At 36.2% G+C, this 19,834-nt stretch overlaps 1 non-coding gene across 1 annotated transcript; it reads left to right on the top strand.

The window, feature by feature from the left end:
* Window positions 1–2,935: 2,935 nt before the first annotated feature.
* Window positions 2,936–3,037, top strand: LOC119472715. The gene has a single exon (XR_005201893.1). It is a non-coding gene; the product is annotated as a U6 spliceosomal RNA (small nuclear RNA).
* Window positions 3,038–19,834: the final 16,797 nt, after the last annotated feature.

Below are 19,834 nucleotides of genomic sequence, written 5' to 3'. Positions count from 1 at the left end.
ACCAACACTGACCCCCTCCAATGCCCCCACCCATACTGCACCATTCCCCAGGGTGATCAGCCAGCTACCTGGTGGCAGGTTGATTACATTGGACCACTTTCATCATGGAAAGGGCATTGTTTTGTCCTCTCTAGAACAGACACTTACTCTGGGTACAGATTTGTCTTCCCTGCTTGCAATACTTTTGCCAAAATAACTATTCATGGACTTACAGAGTGTCTTTGCCACCATTTTGGTATTCCAGTCAACATTACTTCTGATCAAGGACCTTACTTCATTAAAAAAAAAGGAATGTACCAAAGGGTTGCACTGGTCTTATTGTGTTTCCCATGATTCTGAAGGAGCTGGTTATAGAATTGCAGAATAGCCTTTTGAAAACTCATTACAGTGCCATCTAGAAGGCAATACCTTGCAGGACTGAGGCAAGGTTATCCTGCAGGCTGTGCATTCTCTGAACTGGCATCCAGTACATGGTGCTGTTTCTGCCACAGAGTTCACAATTCCAAGAATCAAGGAGTGGAAATAGGAGTGACACCACACACTATTTGCTAGTGTCCAACTATAAAAATTTTGCTTCCTATTCATGTAATTTTATGCTTTAGTGCTCTAGCAGTATTAATTCCAAAAGAAGGAGTGCTACTACCAGAAAACATGATAATTCTACTGAATTGAAAGTTAATATTGCCACCTAACCATTTTGGACTATTCGTGCTTCCAAATTAATAGGCAAATAAGGGCATTACTGTGCTTGCTGGTATGATTTTTCTGGTCTACCAAGGAGAAATTGGGCAATGGAGGTAAATAAAATTACCTTCACAATGAAGGTAAAGAAAAGTATGCCTTGAATACAGAAACTAGGGTAACTTACTAGCACCACACTCTGTGTTTAAAGTTAATTTGAAAACTACAAAAACACAATTTAGACAGGATTACTAATGGCCCAGACCCTTCAAGTATGGTGTGAGCCGCTGCACCAGATAAAGAACCACGATTAAATAAGGTGCTTGTTGAAGCCAAAGAGAATAGGGGATGGATAGTGGAATAAGGTAGTTATGAATACCAGCTACAACCATGTGACCAGTTATAGAATTAATTATTCTAATTACCTGAGTATTTCACCTATGTTATGAATATGTGTGTAGGAATTATATTTCTTTTCCTCTGTTATTCTTTCAACATGTAACATAAGATGTACTGACCGCATATGGTATTTATGTATCATTAATTTTACATTGTAGTATTTCAGTTATGAGCTATAAAGGAGAAGGGTAAACATCAATCAGATACTTTGTATCCTCTTTGGAGGATGAAGTCCTGTATGTTCAATTGTACACAGAATAGTTGTATTATGTTAAGTGAAAGTATAACCTTGTTACTGTTGTTATTTTGGAGATCAATTACTGCTTCAGAAGAGGCCAAGCTGACAAGGGGTGGACTTGTGATGGTTAATTTTATGTGTCATGTTAGAGAGTGTTTGAGATGAGATTAACATTTAAAACAATAAAATCTGGGCAAAGCAGGTTGCCCTCTATAACGTGAATGGGCCTCATGCAATCAGTTGAAGTCTTGAAAATAACAAAAAGACCAGTCTCCTCAAGCAAGGGAGAAAGTCTCCAGCACGCTGCCTTTGGATTTGGCTCCATCAGCATTCCTGGGTCTCTAGGCTTCAAGCCCACACTGTAAATTTTAAAAGTTTCCATCTTCCATAATCACACAAGTTACATCTATATAATAAGCCTGTATAATCTACATAAATAATAACTTGTAATACATGTGTTAAGTATATAAATATTCTGATTCTCTGAAGAACCCTGACACACTATTCTATTTCCTTCTGTCTCCCAGTGATTCTGATAAGAAGATTAGCTGTTATTCTTATTGAGGTTCATTTGTACATGATGAGTTGTATTTTTCTTGCTGCTGTCAAGATTTTTGCCTTTATTTTTCAACATTTTTATGATGTGTCTTTGCATTTCTTTGAGTTTGCTCCATGTCTTGGATATTTAGATTAATGTTTTTCACCAAATGTGAGAAGTACTTGGCCATTTTGTAACCAAATAGTCTTTCTGACAGACACTTTATGGGCCTCTCAATATGCTAATGTTGGTATGCTTAATGATATGCGCAGGTCTCTAATGTTATTCAGATTCCCAGAAATACAGATTCCCAGAAATACATTGGAGGTTTGTAAAACCCACCATGGACATCTCATTTCTTTCTTTTCTTCATTTTTTTTGGTCAGCCTGTTGTTAGGTATAATTGATAACAGCAGCTTAGGGAGCTAAAATATGAAAGAATTGTCTCTGACTATTTTTAATAAGCACTCTGGTAATAAGGCCGTTCACATAGAGCAAGTTTTGATTCACATCAAATAGAGACAAGCCCTAAGAATGAAGCTTTTTAGCAAGCTGCTAAGCAAACCAAATAGTGTTGATTCTCTGGTGATCTGAGTTTTATGGAAGGCCAGAACCTTTTTGCCTCTTCCAGTGGCTCCTAGGTGCCAGGTTTTCACAGCTACTGCACTCATTAGGCTGTGGTATTCAAGCCTGCAAGGGAGCTAGCAGAGAGGGACGAGATTAAGACAAATCAAAATGCTATAAAGCCCACTCTTGTTACTTAGATTTAGCCATTTATCTTATGTAAATATTCTTCATATTGCTGGATCCTTTGATTTCCAAAATTATGAAAAAGTTTTTGACTTTCTTTTCAGTGTTATTGTTATATAATTGTGGAATAGTCTATTGTTGCTTTTTATTAAAGCTGAGATTTAAGAGATTTTATTCTAGTATTCTGGAAGGGTTTTCCTCATCAATGTGTATTTTCTTAGATATTTATTCTAGGGTTATAGTTATTCATTGAGTCCTTCGTTTTCCTTACATTATTTCTATCAACCTTTTTATTCACATTACTTCTGCTTGAAAGATAATTTTCATGCCTGCTTTGGCAGCACACATGTTAAAATGGGAATGATACAGAAAGATTAGCATGGCCCCTGCTCAAGGATGACACGCAAATTCGTGAAATGTTCCATATTTTTAAAACATCATGGTACTGGTCCCAAAACAGAGATATAGACCAATGGAACAGAACAGAGGCCTTGGAAGTAATGCCACACATCTAAAACCATCTGATCTTTGACAAACCTGACAAAAACAAGCAATGGGGAAAGGATTCCCTGTTTAATAAATGGTGGTAGGAAAACTGACTAGCCATGTGCAGAAAGCTGAAAGTGGACCCCTTTCTTATACTTTATACAAAAATTAACTCCAGATGGATTAAAATTTTAAACATTAGACCCAACACCATAAAAACCCTAAGAGAAAACCTAGGCAATACCATTCAGGACTTAGGCATAGGCAAGGACTTCATGACTAAAACACCAAAAGCAATGGCAACAAAAGCCAAAATAGACAAATGGGATCTAATTAAACTTAAAAGCTTCTGCACAGCAAAAGAAACTATCATTAGAGTGAACCAGCAACCAACAGAATGGGAAAAATTATTTTGCAATCTACCCATCTGACAAAGGGCTAATACCCAGAATCTACAAAGAGATAAAACAAATATACAAGAAAAAAATAAACAACTTCATCAAAAAGTGAGCAAAGGATATGAACAGGCACTTTTCAAAAGAAGACATTTATGCAGCCAACAAACGTATGAAAAAACGCTCATCATCACTGGTTACTAGAGAAATGCAAATCAAAACCACATTGAGATACCATCTCATGCCAGTTAGAATGGCAATCATTAAAAAATCTGGAGATAACAGATGCCGGAGAGGATGTGAAGAAGTAAGAAAGCTTTTACACTGTTGCTGGGGCATAGTGGAAGACAGTGTGGTGATTCCCCAAGGATCTAGAAATAGAACTACCATTTGACCCAGCAATCTCATTACTGGGAATACACCCAAAGGATTATAAATTGTTCTTTTATAAAGAACATGCACACATATGCACACATGCACACATATGTTCATCGTGGCACTGTTCACAATAGCAAAGACTTGGAACCAACCCAAATGCCCATCAACGATAGACTGGATAAAGAAAATGTGGCATATATACACCATGGAATACTATGCAGCCATAAAAAAGAATGAGTTCATGTTATTTGCAGGGACATGGATGAAGCTGGAAACCATCATTCTCAACAAACTGACACAAGAACAGAAAACCAAACACTGCATGTTCTCACTCATAAGTGGGAGTTCAACAGTGAGAACACATGGACACAGGGAGGGGAACATCACACACTGACATCTGTTGGCGGGTGGGGTGGTAGGGGAGGGATAGCAGAGGTTGGGGAGATTGGGGAAGGATAACATTAGGAGAAATATCTAATGTAGGTGAAGGGGGGATGGATGCAGCAAACCACTATGGCATGTGTATAACTATGTAACAATCTTATAAGATCTGCACATGTACCCCAGAACTTAAAGTAAAATTTTAAAAAAAAGGAAAAACTACAAAAAGAAAAAGCCTGGAGACAACAGTTGCTGGAGATGATGTGGAGAAATAGGAATGCTTTTACACTTTGTGGGAGTGTAAATTAGTTCAGCCATTGTGGAAGAGTGTTGCAATTTCTCAAGGATCTAGAAATAGAAACACCATTTGACCCAGCAATCCCATTACTGGGTATATACCCAAAGGATTATAAATCATCCTAAAAAAAGAAAAAGAAAGAAAGATAATTGTCATGCATATTTAACTTAGCTATACCCTCTACACAAGCAAATACCAATTTTATTTTTATTTTCTTACAAGTATACAATTCTTTCCACTTACCTCAGAATAAAAAAAAAAAAAAAAGTAACTTATCTTAAACACTCTTACAATATGATTTCCAAGACATTTGCTACTAACACCCCAAGATATTGGATATAAATTGTAGATGAACTTATGTTCTGACTTTGAAATTAGTAAAAGCAACACAATTAATTGGAATTATATACGTCTTGTCAGTTGTGACATATTAGTTAACATACCAAGTCTGAATTCACCAAGTAGGCATTCGAACCTTGGGGAAATATTTTGCATTTATTTATTTATTTACTTTACTTATATATTTTTTGAGATGAAGTGTCACCCTATTGCCTAGGCTGGAGGGCAGTGGTGCGATCTCAGCTCACTGCAACTTCTGCCTCTGGGTTCAAGTGATTCTCCTGCCTCAGCCTCCTGAGTAGCTGAGACTACAGGCATGTGCCACACGCATGGCTATTTTTTTGTGTTTTTAGTAGAGATGGGTTTCACCATGTTAGCCAGGATGGTCTCAATCTCCTAACCTCATGATCCACCTGCCCCAGCCTCCCAAAGTGCTGGGATTACAGGGGTGAGCCACCATGCCTGGCATAATTGAAATTATCTATGTTTTGTCATTTGTGACATTAAATAACACACAAAATCTGAGTTCACAAAGTGGGCATTCAAACCTTGGGCAAATATTTTGCTGTCTTGGGTTCAACTTCCTGAGTTTCAGTGTAGGTAGTAGCACTGCTGTGAGAACCAAGAATCAAATAAGTTAGAAAACACAACTCAAATGTCAGTTAGTGCTATTTCCTAAATATTATATATTCTAGAAAAGATTTATAAGCAAAAATTTGATGAAAAGTCATTATCTTCCAAATCAAATAAGAGCCAAAACATTATTACAGTTTAATGGAAGAATCTCATACTGTGTCCTTAGAAAAAAGTAACTGGAAATAAGTGATATAAAAAGCTTTCTAACACATATAATTTTTTCCTGTACTTTTGTATAGCAGACTGGCATACTGCATTCAACCTTGAAAATGGAGAGTGGATGGGCAAACATTAATCAACATTTATAGAGTCATTTTCCAAGCAAGAATGATACTGTTTCTGTCTTCCAGTTCTGAATATTTCAAGCACAATTTTGCTGTAAAGCAGTTTATCAGCTTCTTCATATTTTAAATAAAATATCCCTTTAAAAACATAATCGCTCTTACCCAGTATCTAGGCTGTTCTTCTCTCCTATAGTAATCAAAAGTCTATTATTTAGATAAACTTACAGCCATGTATAATAAAGGCTAATTTAACTCTTTACTTCTTTCTCTGAATGTTGTTTACAACATAATATTCTGAAAATTATTTTATTTCCAAAGTATTAAAATTCTTGGGCAGGTTTATACAATTCTCAGGAAATAAAAGATTTCCAGAGAATTGAGACTACTTATTTTGCTGGAACTTCTGCAGCTAGTGTGTCTTTCTTATGATCATAAGAACAAAAAAATCGAAGTAACAGCCTACTCAACACCTCATGGGTAGCTCAAAGGTAACTTACGTGCAGTATGCCAAACAAATGGATCATCACTCTCCTTCCTGCAAATTAGTCACTTTCCTACATTATTTAATCAGTGCATAATGCTACCATTCAACAAATTTTGGAAGAAATTATCTATTACTTCACTCACTTATCCAATCCACTAAAATTTCAACTTATGTCACCTCCTAAATATTCATATCTGTTCTCTCTGTTGTGTCTTCACTGACATTAGCTTAGCTTAAGTTAATATTACTCATTTCATAGATACATCCCCCTAACTAATGTGTCTGCAGGTATAAATTTCTTCATCCAATTCATTGTTTTTACTGAAGCTGGTGTGGTATTTTGAAAGCGTAAATAATAATGTCCCAGGCAGGCTTAAGTCCAATCAGTGCTTTTCCATTGTTGCTAATGTAAAGCTTAAAATTTCTAAGACAAGGACTTATTATTTATTGTATTTATTTATTGTTCTGGGGTCTGCCTACCTATTATTTAATAATGTTATTTCCTTTCGTTTCTAGCTTTGAAACTAGTGGTGTATTAGAAAACAGTTAACAATCAGTTTTCTGGGATAAATGAAGCCAGGATTTATATTACTTGCCATTATCTGTGGTGTAAATCATCGTATGTGGCTGGTATCAAGTTAACATGACATCAATGAATGTAAGGATGGGAAAAGATGAACACAATTAGCTTCCCTGAACAAGTCCAACCTGACTCCTACACACAACTGGCTCTAAACACTTGAGTCTTTGTGTATGTTATTTCCTAAGCTTAGACCACTGCCCCATCTCTCTGTTTTCATTCTTTGTTTCCGGGCAAATATTAAGTTCCTATTTCTTCGGGGAAACCTTTCCTAACTCACAGACTAGGTCAAAACATTTTACAGTGTAATCTTCTAACATCTGCACTTTGTAAAATTCCTCTCTTGTATTTCCTATTATAATTTTTAATGTATTTACTAATTATCTAACTCACATATACCTATCTTCCAATAGACTATGCAAACAAAGGCAGCAGAGATCGTTATTTTATTTGTTTTGTTTTCCTTTTCTTTACTTATGGATGTCTAGACTAAGTCTCTGGCACAGTGTATATTCTCATAAAATATTAGTAAGATGTATAAATAAAATATACAAAGAGAAAAGAATATATCAATGATGCACCAAAATACATTTATTTGTCACTTTACCAGGAAAAATGCATGGAAAAAAATCAGATTATAATTGTCTTAATAGCTGCTTAAATTCTCAGAAGCCAGGCAGGTTTTCTATATTAAAAACAATTCTCTGTTAATTACGTATGTAATAAGAACTATGAATTGCCTTTCATACATCCATTCCATCCTCTTTTAGTTACTGTTTTGGACCTCTAAAAATTACATATTTGAACCTTCTCTACAGTAAGGGGTCTGCATGTAAATTGCTTTCCTCTAATAAGAAAAATGCCCAGAGAGGAAGTCAAATTGTCTCTGTTTGCAGAAGACATAATTATATATTTACAAAACCCCAATGTCTCAGCCCACAATCTCCTTAAGCCGATAAGCAACTTCAGGAAAGTCTCAGGATACAAAATCAGTGGCAAAATTATAATCATTCCTGTATACTAATAATAGACAAAAAGAGAGCCAAATCATGAGTGAATTCCCATTCACAATGCTGCAAGAGAATAAAATATCTAGGTATAAAACTTACAAGGGATATGAAGAACCTCTTCAAGGAGAACTACAAACCACTGCTCAAGGAAATAAGAGAGGACACAAACAGATGGAAAAACATTCCATGCTCATGGATAGAAAGAATAAATATCATGAAAACGGCCATAATGCCCAAAGTAATTATAGATTCAATTTATAGTTTACTTTGGGCCATACTGTCCCAAGTAATTTATAGTATTCCCATCAAGCTACCATTTACTTTCTTCACATAATTAGAAAAAAAAAACTACTTTAAATTTCATATGGAACCAAAAAAGGGCCCATACAGCCAATACAATCCCAAGCAAAAAGAACAAAGCTGGAGGCATCATGCTATCTGACTTCAAACTTTACAAGCCTACAGTAACCAAAACAGCATGGTACTGGTACCAAAACAGAGATGCAGACCAATGGAACAGAACAGAGGCCTCAGAAATCATGCCACACATCTACAACCATCTCTGATCTTAAATATATATGACGAAAACAAGCAATGGGGAAAGAATTCTCTATTTGATAAATGGTGTTGGAAAAACTGGCTAACCAAATGCAGAAAACTGAAACAGGACCCGTTCTTTACACCTTATACAAAAATTAACTCCAGGTGGATTAAAGATTTAAACATTAGACCTAAAACCATATAAGCCCTAGATGAAAACCTAAGCAATACCATTCAGGACATAGCCATGGGCAAAGACTTCATAATTAAAACACCAAAAGCAAAGGCAACAAAAGCCAAAATTAACAAATTGGATCTAATTAAACTAAAGAACATCTGCACAGCAAAAGAAACTATCATCAGAGTGAATAGAATAGGCAACCTACAGAATGGGGGAAAAATTTTGCAGTCTATCCATCTGACAAAAGGCTAATATCCAGAATCTACAAGGAACTTAAACAAATTTACAAGAAAAAAACAACCAATCTGAAAGTGGGTGCAGGATATGAAAAGACACCTCTCAAACGAAGACATTTATGAAGCCAACAAACATGTGAAGAAAAGATCATCATCACTGGTCATTAAAAAATGGAAATCACAACCACAATGTACCATTAATTTTTAATAAATTCTTGGCCATCTACAATGATCTCTGTCCGTATTATCAACTTGCCTGGCTTTGTACTGCTGGCATTTCCCCTTTATTGATTGCCTCCTGTCTTTTCTCCACTTACAGTCAATTCTCATTTTATCATATCATTCACCAGCTTAAAGTCCTTCAATTATTTTACATTGCCAGTAAAATGAAATTAGAAATCCATACCGCTGACACCCTAAATATGTCCACCAACTTCATCTCTAACAACTCTACCTTTATTCACTTTGATTCAACAACAGAACCATTCTGATAGGCCTAATAATTTATCCAATAATTGTGTCCTTAAGTATATTGTATTTCTGTTTCTTCTTCCTCCAATAATTTTCAGAGGGCTTTTTCACAGTTGTACTATCATCCTTTTTCATACCTCAACATAAATGTTACCTTCTCCAAATGTACTTCTGTGATCCTATTAAATAAAGTTGAATTTTCCAGGGCATCCATCCCAATTTGCAGTTATTTACTTACTTTTTTACTTTTCATATTCCCCAAAAGAATATAAGCAGCTTAAATGCAAGGAGATGCTCTATCTTGTTTCATGTTGTTTTACCTGGGTTGTGCACATATTAGGGGAACCATACATATTTTTGAATGGCACACCATCTTTATTGTATATGTGTTCAACATATCCTTTTATAAAAATAGTCAAATAATAGAATATAAATCTTGCTAAAATACATAACATTTTCAAATGCATAACATTTTCTTTGTGAAATTCATAATTTTATATTGTTAAAAGCACATGAGATAATATACATGATGCTTTTAAATGTGTTTCTTTTAGTATGTAGGGCACACTTATTTGGACTTCAGGAAACTGCTATCAGGAAGCCTTATCTACATGGAGGCCTAATATAAATAATTAAACTTTGGGTTTTAAGACTGAAGTAATATGATGAGATTTTTGCAAGCATCAAGAGTGGGTGACTGTATTTTGCACATGAGAATATAAATGGAGTGTAGCGTCATGGTATTCTACAATAGGTTAATGATAGCTGCACATTCTTTGACACTTTCTATCAAGAGGTGAGAATTATGTCTCTTCAACTGAATCTGGAAGGGCATAATGACTTACCTGGACAACTAAAACATGGATTATGTGCCATTCTTGGTACAGAAGCAAGAGACTGAAAGTTTCCACTTAAGTTCTCTTTGAGTACTCTTACTGCATAGCCACAAGCATGTGAAGAAGTCCAAGAATCCCTACAGAGAGCTAACATGGAAAAATAAGCCCCTGGAGAATAGCTGGAGTTGAGCTTCTAGTCATCAACCAGTAATGACTTACCAACTATGTGAGTACACCACCTTGGAAGTGAATTATCCAGGTATATTTGAGCCTCCTCTAATAATATCATCAGAGATAGGATGCCCCAGTGGAGTCACGCCCCGTTTGAAGATTTGTGAGATAAATAAAATGGCTGTCATTTTTAAGCCAATATATTTCAATGTAGTGTCTGTTGTAGAAAGAAGTAACCCGAATGATGGAAAACTAAAGGATTATACTATTATAAGGATTGTTAGGAGACAGTATCTATTAACTTTTTTAAATAAAACTAAATTATTCTTATTTACATCTCTGCCCAGAAAATGTAGGGGTCTAATTATTTTCTTTATTGAAAAAATAGTAATTTATTCAGCAAAGAAGTGTGTTTCCCTAGTATGTATTAGGCACTGTGCTAGGAAATGACAGTTGAAAGATGAATGTGATTTATCCAAAACACTAGTATTCATCGTTGTTATTATAAACTAATAAACAGTCCCTGCTTCCTAGGAGAAGGCTTTTTAAAACTGTTTTTCATATACAATGCCAAAATAATTGAAAAGTATAAAAGCAGTGATATATGCAATTTGGTATGATGTAGTCAAAATCACGATTGTCACTGTATAAGCTAAATTTCATTATTTCACTTAGTTGGCAGGTTAATTAACTGAATTCGCCAAAAGATTGTATGTAAGTCCTAACAAAGAAATTATTAGCCCAAATTAGTATGTATCAAGATGAAAACACTTTAACAAACCACTAGATAATATTAGTGACCAGCACAGAAATACATGTAGAAATTATTAGCATAAGACATGTTTTACATGTTCAATTCTTATTATATTTTATAGTAGATTTTATTAATGGTATAAATATAAAAATGATAATTTATTCAAAAATGTTATCCATGGGGGGACAGAGGCAAGTTGGCCAAATAGAGGCAGCCTCGATGTGCAGCTCCCACTGAGAGAGACACAGAAAGAGAGTGATCAAGGCATCTTCAGCTGAGGTACCATGTTCATTTCAATGGTGCTGGTGGAACAGTGGGCATAACCCAAGGGGGTTGAACCAAGGCGGGGTGGGGTGCTGCTCCACCCAGGAAGTGTATCTGGCTGAGGATCGGGGGCTTCCCCTCCTGCCCCACAGTCCAGACGCAGCACTTCACAAAAAGCCCCTGAATACTACAGAGCAAGAGATATTTGCCAGGCTAAAAAAATGCCGCGAATTACGTGCCATGAGCCATGGCTTCTCCGCAAAGATCAGGGCGGACACGTTGGCTGGCCAGGAGAGCCAGTGAGATGGAACTGCTTGCCCACTAGAGAGAGGAGGAGCTAAAAGCAGGGAAACAGGCAAAAAGGATGGGCAGTTCCCTCCCCCACAAAGCCCAACAGGCTGAAACCCTCCTACTTGAGGGTTTTGCAGATGGCAGCATCCACCATTAAAGAGGCAGGCCTAATTTTCCTGTATAAACAAAAGACACAGGAAGCAGGAAGGCTATGCAACTACTGGATGGAGCCCGTGGCAACTCAGCAGCACCTCCACAGTCAGACAAGGGACAGACTCCCTCCTCAAGCGGCTCCCTGAGATCAAAACTAGAAAAACCCACAAAGATGGGAAGAAACCAGTGCAAAAAGAATGAAACCATCAAAGACCAGAATGCCTCTTCTCCTCCTAGGTATCACAACTCCTTACCAGCAAAGGAACAAAGCAGGACAGAGAATGAGTTTGACAAATTGACAGAAGCAGGCTTCAGAAGGTGGGTAATAACAAAGTTCTCAGAGTTAAGGAACATGTTCTAACCCAATGCAAAAAAACTAAAAACCTTGAAAAAGGGTTTGATGAAATGCTAACTAGAATAACCAGCTTAGAGAATAACATAAATGACTTGATGGAGTTGAAAAACACAGGCCAAGAACTTTGCAAAGCATACACAAGTTTCAATAGTCAAATTGATCAGGCAGAAGAAAGAATATCAGAGATTGAAAAATCAACTCAATGAAATAAAATGAGAAAGTGAGAAAAAAGAGTGAAAAGAAATGAACAAAGCCTCCAAGAAATATGGGATTATGTGAAAAGACCTAATCTACACTTGATCAATTTACCTGAAGGTGACCAGGAGAATGTATCCCAGCTGGAAAACACTCTTCAGGATATTATCCAGGAGAACTTTCCCAATCTAGCAAGGTAGGCCAACATTCAAATTCAGAAAATGCAGAGAACACTACAAAGATATTCCTCAAGAAGAGCGACCCCAAGGCACATAATCATCAGATTCAACCCATCACATAAACAGAACCAAAAACAAAACCACATGCTTATTTCAATAGATGCAGGGAAAGCCTTTGACAAAATTTGACAGCCTGTTATGCTAAAATCTCTCAATAAACTGGGTATCTATGGAACATCTCTCAAAATAACAAAAGCTATTTATGACAAAACCACAGTCAATATCATACTGAGTGGGCAAAAACTGGAAGCATTCCCTTTGAAAACTGGCACAAGACAAGAGTGCCCTCTCTCACACTCCTATTCAACATAGTATTGGAAGTTCTGGCCAGAGCAATCAGGCAAGAAAAAGGAATAAAGGGTATTAAATTAGGAAAAGAGGAAGTGAAATTGTCGCTATTTGCAGATGACATGATTGTATATTTAGAAGACCCCATCATCTCAGCCAAAATTTCCTTAAGCTGATAAGCAACTTCAGCGAAGTCTCAGGATACAAAATCAATGTGCAAAAATCACAAGCATTCCTATACACCAATAACAGACAAACAGAGAACCAAATCATGATTGAATTCCTATTCACAATTGCTACAAAGAGAATAAAATACCTAGAAATACAACTAACAAGAGACATGAAGTACCTCTTCAAGGAGAACTCCTCTTCAAGGAGAACATTGCTTAAGGAAATAAGAGAGGACACAAACAGATGGAAAAACATTCCATGTTCATGGTTAGGAATAATCAATATCGTGAAAATGGCCATACTGCCCAAAATAATTTATAGATTCAATGCTATCCTCATTAAACTACTATTGACCTTCTTCACAGAACTAGAAAAACAACCTTAAACTTCATATGGAACCAAAAAAGAGCCTGCATAGCCAAGAGAATCTTAAGAAAAAAAAAAAAATGCAGGAGGCACCATGCTTCCTGAGTTCAAACTATACCACAAGGCTACAGTAATCAAAATAGCATGGTACTGATACCAAAACAGAGATATAGACCAATGGAACAGAACAGAGGCCGTGTAAGTAATGCCACACATCTACAGCCACCTGATATTTGAGAAACCTGACAAAAACAATCAATGGGGAATGGATTTCCCTGTTTAATAAATGGTGTTGGGATAATGGGTTAGGCCTATGCAGAAAGCTGAAACTGGACCCCTTCCTTACACCTTATACAAAAATTAACTCCAGATAGATTAAAGAATTAAACATGAGACCAAACACCATAAAAACCCTAGAAAAAAAAACTTGGCAATACCATTCAGGATATAGGCATAGTGTTTTCATGACTAAAACACCAAAAGCAACGGCAACAAAAGCCAAAATAGACAAATGGGATCTAATTATACATAAGAGCTTCAGCACAGCAAAAGAAGCTATAATTAGAGTGAACCTGCAGCCAACAAATCTACCCATCTGACAAAGGGCTAATATCCAGAATCTACAAAGAGCTTAAAGAAATTTACAGCCAGGTGGGGTGGCTCATGCCTGTAATCCCAGCACTTTGGTAGGCCAGGGTGGGCAGATCATGATGTCAAGAGATTGAGACCATCCCGGCAAACATGGTGAAACCCAGTCTGTACTAAAAATACAAAAACTAGCTGGGCATGGTGACATGCACCTGTAGTCCCAGCTACTCAGGAGGCTGAGGCAGGAGAATTGCTTGAACCCAGGAGGTGGAGGTTGCAGTGAGCTGAGATTGCGCCACTGCACTCCAACCTGGTGCCTGGTGACAGAGCGAGACTCTGTGTAAAAAAAAAAAAAAAATTTACAAGAAAAAAATAAAGAACCCCATCAAAAAGTAGGCGAAGGCTATGAACAGACACTTTTCAAAATAAGGCATTTATGCAGCCAAAAAGCATGAAAAGGTGCTCATCATCACTGGTTATTAGAGAAATGCAAATCAAAACCACATTGAGATACCATTTCATGCCAGTTAGAACAGTGATCATTAAAAAATCTGGAGATAACAGATGCTGGAAAGGATTTGGAGAAATAGGAACACTTTTACACTGTTGGTGGGAGTGTAAATTAGTTCAACCATTGTGGTAGACAGTGTGGCGATTCCTCAAGGATCTAGAAATAGAAATACCATTTGACCCATCCATCTCATTACTGGGTATATACCCAAAGGATTATAAGTCATTCTATTATAAAGACACATGCCCACGTATGTTCATCATGGCACTGTTTACAATAGCAAAGACTTGGAACCAACCCAAATGCCCAACAACGATAGACTGGACAAGGAAAATGTGGCACATATACACTATGGAATACTATGCTGCCATAATATAGGCTAGGTTCATGTTCTTTGCAGGGACACGAAAGAATCTGGAAACCAACATTCTCAGTAAACTGACACAAGAACAGAAAACCAAACACCGTACGTTCTCACTCATAAGTGAGTGTTGAACAATGAGAGCACATGGACACAGGAAGGGGAACTTCACACACTGGGGCCTGTTGGGGGCTGGGGAAGCTAGGTGAAGGATAGCAGGGGTGGGGGGGTTTCAGAGAGATAATATTAGGAGAAATACCTAATGTAGATGGCGAGGAATGGATGCAGTGAACCACGATGGTAAGTGTATGCCTATGTAACAATCCTGCATGATCTGCACATGTACTCCAGAACTTAAGGTATAATAATAAATAAAATAAAATAAAATTCTCCCTTGAAAAAAAAGAAAAGAAAAAAATATATTCTAATGTTAGTAAATACAATATTATGGAATATATTTCACCTATAGCAAGGTGGTATCTCAATGTTATATATGTGTTTTGGCTGAGATAGGAGTAAGAAACCAATACTGAGTATTTCTTGGATGGCATAATATTCTCTGTGTCATGAGTTCCCCATACCTTATTACAAAATGGGAAGATAAATGCAGCAATGATGAAATAAAATTCACCAGGATGAGATTTTTATGGTTTCCTTCCTTCATTGACTTCTCTTCTCTTCCTTTTCTATTTCCCCCTTTCTTATTTCTTTCATTTCTTCCCTTTTTTACTTGGCCATCATTTTCCCCTTCTAAGATTCCATTTTTTTTCCTCCTGTATCTTTCTCTCCTTCTTCCGTTCTAATATATCAGGACTTCATCTGATATTTACCTATAGCACCTGCTGGACAAGCACATGTTCTATGTTAATACCTGACCAGAATGAGGCAAAACTAATGGCTCCAGGGAAAATAGCTCCAGAAGACAAAACTCCTGTTACATCCCTAAATTTATTAGGAGAAATTTATTAGGTCTAAATTTATTAGGAGAAATGTGACACGTAGGAGGGAAATTTTGGAAACAAATTAGTGACAGGCACATGGAGAGCAAAGTAAATGAAAAATGTAGGTAAACATTTCCTCCAAGGAAAATATAAATAGAAAGGAATTATAATCATTATATACTTCAAGACTCAGATTTGGATTATGTTTACCTAGCTTTAAAAACATAAACACTGATTTTAGTGAAATGAGTTGGTGCCCAAGGATGAGAGCTAAATGTTTATATTCTATAATGACTAATTAACAGATGCTTAAAATAAAAATAATTTAAAAAGTAGCAGTGTATAAAAGAAACTAAATACCAAATTATATATACCATGTAACTGCACATCTATGAAGTTTAAAGACTGGTGAAACTAACAAATCACAGTGATGGGAGTCAGAACACTTGTTACCCTTGTGCAAATGTATTGAATGAGACAGCATATGAGAGAACATTCAGGTGTGATGGAAATTTTCCAGATCTAAATCTGAGTGTGATTACACAGCTGCATATGATATAAACATTCATCAGCTTTACATTTATATACCTTGTGTTATGTATTTTATACCAATAAAAATTGGAGAAAAATAATTACACATCTTATAATGCACTTTGCTATCTTAGTCCACTTTTTGTGATCACCTGTGAGCCCCGTTAGCTTTAAGCCTAAACTAAAGAAATTTAAGCAGTTATAATGCTTATTTCATTTTCTCTACCACTCATGCTTGAAAGAAAAACTGGCATTATTTTGATCTCATTTTTCAAAATTTCAGACAAGAGCCTGTGTTTAAAGTATGTTCTATCTTCCCTGAGTCCCATCTTGATTGCCCATAAACTTCTAAGTGCAATGCCTTCTTAGCCTCTGTGTTGCCACATCATTCACATGAGAAAATACAAACACAGCATTTAAGAGTAGAAAACAAAGAGAAAAAAAATTTTTCAACTTCAGATTCTTTCTTAACAGCTTACATTTCTCACTAAATCTTCTAGGTTCCTCCTACAACATTTCAGTTTACTCTGACTTGGCATCAAATTTTCTGCATAGAGATTGTTTTTCAAAAGTCTATGATAACATTATTAGCATGTGCCTGTGCGTGTGTGTGTGTGCGTGTGTGTGTGCGTGTGTGTGCGTGTGTGTGCGTGTGTGTGTGTGTTAGTAAGGTAGTAAGGTACGAGGGACAGTTTTAAGCAAATTAAAGCAAATTAAATGTATATTGCCTCAATCTACCTACGGTTATCTATCCTAAGCACAAGCTTGGAATAAATAACCATATACCTAGAACTTTATATAGCTGTGTTTCTCTGAAGCACTGTCAAATTCAGGGAACACATTAATGCCAAAAAACTGCTTACTTGCAAACAGTATAGGATAAATTATGCTAACATTTTCATCTGTAGATGTGTAAGGATCAACTGTTAAATTTTTTCGAAATATGGTTCTGATTATACTTATCCCAACAACTACCAAAAAAAAAAGATAGTGATTGAAATCAAAACTACGTATTGAAAATAAGTGACTTGTGCATACAGCCCTTGTATTTTTCACTGAGCTTTATTTTTGGCAGTAGTGTTATCATCAATGCAACTGGTATAGTCCCCACAAAATTAAAATTTATTTATTTCATATTGCCTTTAAAAAAGAATCATTACGCTTTCACTTCTTAAGAGAAAATGTTACTAGTTCTGCAGTTTTTATCAAATATACACCAGAAATTCTCATTTTACCATCGGGAATATAAACTTCTCAATATAGTAAAACATGGATTTTATTGTATCCCAATCCCTTTGATAGCATATAAAATATAGCTGAAGATTCTGCAATGCAATAATCTTCATTCCTCTAAACAACAATTGTGTTTTAAATATTTAAAATAAACACTCTCTAGGAATACCAACAAAATGCATGCAAATATTATTTAAGGCCAATGAGGAGCCTAAGGAAACCATTACACACTATTTGTGCAGCATAGTTTGAAAACATTAAGCTTGTGACTCCAAACTTGATACTAACATTTGTGAAAACAGCTGATCTTTAAAAAATAAATCCTCCTTTTCCCCATGTGTGTATTTCTCTCTATGTATATGCGTGTGTGTACAACTATCTATTCATGGCATATATACACCTAACATGCATATACAGCTATAGTTGATTTAATAATTTAATCAACTAATTTAAACTAATTTAAACTAATTTAAAAGTGGCAATTCTCCTGATATGGTTTGGCTCTGTTTCCTCACCCAAATCTCACCCTGTAGTTCCTGTAATTCCCACATGTTATGGGAGGGACCAGGTGGGAGATGACTGAATTATCGGTGGGTCTTTCTCATGCTGTTTCCTTGCTAACGAATGGGTCTTATGAGATCTGATGGTTTTAAAAATGGGAATTGCCCTGCACAAGGTCTCTCTTTGCCTGCCACCATCCTCGTGAGATGTGACTTGCTCCTCCTTACCTTCCGCCATGATTTAAACTTCCTTCTTTTGTAAATTGCCCAGTCTCTGGTATCTATTCTCTCTCTGTATATATATCTTAGAGAAAGTTATCTCTTTATAATCTAGGGAGTCCTCAAATCAGCATATTTTAAACTAGCATGCAGTATGTTCTCATTCATAAGTGGGAGTTGAACAATGGGAACACATGGACACAGGGAGGGAAACATCGCACACCAGGGCCTGTCAGGGGATGGGGGCCTAGGAGAGGGGTAGCAGGGGGGTGGGGGCTAGGGAAGGGATAGCAGGGATGTGAGGAGTGAAGGGAGGGCTAGCATTAAGAGAAATACCTAATGTAGATGACGGGGTGCTGGATGCAGCAAACCACCATGGCACATGTATACCTATGTAACAAATCTGCATGTTCTGTACATGTACCCCAAAACTTAAAGCATGATAATAAAAAAACTAGCATGCAATAAATAATGAACATTGAGTATATATACATATATGAAATATATATACCTCCTTCAACTAATACATACCCAAATTTGTACACATTATTTTTGCTCGCATTCTTTTGGTCATAACTTATTCACAGGGCTACAGCTAATGAAAGAAATGCTATACAATGTAAGATATAGTTGGAACAACATGCATACAGCTAAAACTCAAAGGCAAGTGTTTTTTAATTACCAAATGAAAGGAGAGAGGGAGAAATGAATCCTAGTGAACAATTCGCTATCTCGTCAACATAAAATGTTCTTCATACCTCAATATTTTGTTTTCATTAATAATGTTGCCATATGAATTGGCATATAAATCTTAAATTTTATAATGACTAATGTGAAACACCACAAATATTTTAAGGATATACTTCAGTTTCTGGCTAAAAATCTTACTAAGTCACTTATGAGTAGTCTTTGAGAAATAGTTGGCACTCAATACTCTTAACTTAGTTTATAGATGAAGGAATTTTACTTTAAGAAGTTATGTTTATGTACAAAATATGATAATCAGAGAACAAGTAGGCTTGTCTCTGAGTTAAGAATCACCTTTTGGCTTATCAAAATTTATGCTATTGTATACCAGTGTTCAAAAAGAATAGAATTCATTATGCAATCACAGTACTTTCTGTTACACTTGTCAGAGCAAACATAAAATATAGAGTAAATATTAGTACTGATGACAAAAGTTTTCAGAGAAACATAAAGTAAGGGAGTGAAACGATGAGTTTTTTAGTAGTCTTTTCTTGTGGCATTCAGGAAAATCAGTAAATTATAGATACATTCCTTCAAAGGAGAGTCTAACTTTTAGAAAGAAACAAGGAGAACACTTATCTAAGAGATTCCCAAGCATCTGTGATATTTCAAATATTTCTCATATTTTATGTCTGAAAAATAGATCACTCAGTAAAAAGCTCAAATGCTTTGTCTGTGGTGGTCAGATGGAAGAGACACGGTGCTTCAAAGCTGGTTCCTGTTTCCCTAGGAATCAAGGCCATGGTCAGACCAGTGATTCTGGATCTTCACTCCACTCTAGACAGGGAGCTTATAGTGGATATGGGGCTTGGCAA

The sequence above is a fragment of the Cebus imitator genome, unplaced genomic scaffold (genome assembly GCF_001604975.1).
Source record: "Cebus imitator isolate Cc_AM_T3 unplaced genomic scaffold, Cebus_imitator-1.0 Scaffold114, whole genome shotgun sequence".
Taxonomy (NCBI): domain Eukaryota; kingdom Metazoa; phylum Chordata; class Mammalia; order Primates; family Cebidae; genus Cebus; species Cebus imitator.
This window is presented reverse-complemented; position numbering and strand designations above follow the sequence as displayed.